Source organism: Sinocyclocheilus grahami, unplaced genomic scaffold, assembly GCF_001515645.1.
Source record: "Sinocyclocheilus grahami isolate Dianchi unplaced genomic scaffold, SAMN03320097.WGS_v1.1 scaffold154.1, whole genome shotgun sequence".
Classification (NCBI taxonomy): Eukaryota; Metazoa; Chordata; class Actinopteri; order Cypriniformes; family Cyprinidae; genus Sinocyclocheilus; species Sinocyclocheilus grahami.
Window position 1 is genome coordinate 533,024 of NW_015505333.1, and position 2,577 is coordinate 535,600.

Consider the following 2,577-nt stretch of genomic DNA (forward strand, 5'->3'; position numbering starts at 1 on the left):
TCGAGGGGCTGGTTCCCTTAGTAGATTTTCTGGTAGCGTGGAAACTTCTACCAAATATCTCAAAATGGGTCCTGCAGATTGTAGAGAAAGGTTACAGAATCCAGTTCGGTTCTCGTCCGCCTCGTTTCAACGGGGTCATCCCCACACTAGTGGGCCCCGAGCAGGCTCTAGTAATGGAACAAGAAGTAGATACTCTCTTGAGGAAGGGGGCCATTGAACGTGTTCCTCCTCTCAAGAGAGTGTCCGGGTTCTACAGTCGTTACTTCATCGTTCCGAAGAAGGATGGGGGGGGGTGCGACCTCGGTGCCTCAGGGCTCAGTGAGCTCTGACGAGTGAAATTCCCAGCTGCCGCCCGGCAAAGCTACGGGAGAGCTCGCCCCCTCAAGTGAGGGTGCTACAGCACTCGGGTCGGTTATTCCCTCAGTGCCCTCATGGAGGTTCATTGATACCCCTGCCACCTCGGCGCTTCAGGGCTCAGTGAGCTCCGACGAGCGAAATTCCCAGCGGTACGGCACGGGAGAGCTCGCCCCCTCAAGTGAGGGTGCTACAGCACTCGGGTCGGTTATTCCCTCAGTGCCCTCATGGAGGTTTATTGATACCCCTGCCACCTGGGAGTCCGCTTTTAGATATTATGCAGTTGGAATCAGCTTCCAGAAGAGATCAGCTGTGCTAAAACATTAGTCACATTTAAATGCAGACTCAAAACTCATCTGTTTAGCTGTGCATTTATTGAATGAGCACTGTGCAATGTCCGAACTGATTGCACTATATTTTATGTATAATCATTTTCTATTCTTAACTGTTTTAAATTCATTTTAAACCTTTTAAATCATTTTCAAAGTTTTAAAATGCCTTGTTTTATCGTTGTGATTATTTTTTTATTATTATTTTATTTGATGTAAAGTACTTTGAATTACCATTGTGTATGAAATGTGCTATATAAATAAACTTGCCTTGCCTTACTAAATGATCTGTTTATAGGCTAGCCTATCTACAGGGCCTGAAATTTGTCATGAGGTTTCGAGGGTATTGCGTACAATCTTACTGTAATAACTTGCACAAGTGTCACGTTTATAATGCAGTAAATTCCACTCCCATTTACTTCAGTATATAAAGAGACGCGCGATCTGCACTCCCATGTCTCTCTCTTGCGTGGGTCCTGCAGCAGTCACTTGGAGAAGTCGGCTGCTTGTTGACTCCTGTTGAGTTTTAGCGAGCGATGAGCGCTGTGAGAATGTGAGTTGGGGACACTCTAAACACTTGAAATGTGGAAAAACAGCTTACCATGGCTTAATGTACTGAAATTGGAGGACCAGATTCAGTATGCACCTTACTGATGACCCGTGGTGTTTTTATACTGCATTTCTGTCAGCACATGATGTAATAAAACTGCATCCATACCGTGATAAGATATGGTACTGCATGTGTAAAATATATTGAACATATATTTACTCATGCAGTATATACACACATATGGAATCTTATGTTTAACGATCATTTAGAATATACATGTTTCATATTTTAAAATATAGCTAGTCTACAGTAGTATAAGCACACCTGCTCATACTAAACCAACAGACTATCACTGTGCTGAGAAGTGCACTGCCATTACTTTTTAAATAACATAATATATAGTTTTAATGGTATTCGGCCAATAATCAAAATAACAACAGGCTCTACTGTTCAGCACAATGGTAACCCCACAAACTTACACATTCCAGAGACCCTTTAAATTTCTAAATATTACAACATTAAACACTAACAGATCTCCCTCTATAATAATATTGAGAAAAAAACACAATATAACACTTAATATAATTTTTTTTACTCTCCTTTAACAGTCAGAAGCAAAGCATACTGGGAACTAGAAATCTGCTGTAACACATTTCATGAATGTGTTTATATATGTGTGTACATACATTCACATTTATATGGGAAAATGTATGTGCAATATATACTCAATAAAGGAGCAAACTTTGTGAACATTAGATGTATTTTTGTCTTCTTTTCTAAATATATTTGTCTCAATATATAGCCAAAGATACAAAGATGAAAGAGATCCGCACTCCTCCAAATGCAGCTAAAAAAAGCTTATTCCATTTTGTGACGAGAGGGGCAGGGCCGAGAGCCATGGGAACGGAGGGAGGTCGGTGGAGTAAATGCTAATGCGCGACACCTGCGCCACTCACCGGTCTCGAGTCCCACGGAGGAGCTCCGGAAGGATAAAAGGAGGAGTGATGATAGTGTTGGATGCTCCGTTCCCACGGCTCTCGGCCCCGCCCCTCTCATCACACATTTATTGTTCAGAGGTCACAAAAATATGTAGAAAGAAGTGCAAAAGTGCAAGTGCAGAACGTTTTCGGGTATTAACCGTTCCTCAGTGCCATGTGCTACCAAGCAACACCTGCACTCATTAAAACATGTATTACCGTAATACCACCTAGGGGTATGTCATTAATGTAGCTAAGTACAGTATATGTCATGCCTTATTTTAAATGTCCTAATACTTTGAAATTAATATATATATATATATATATATATATATATATATATATATATATATATATATATATATAT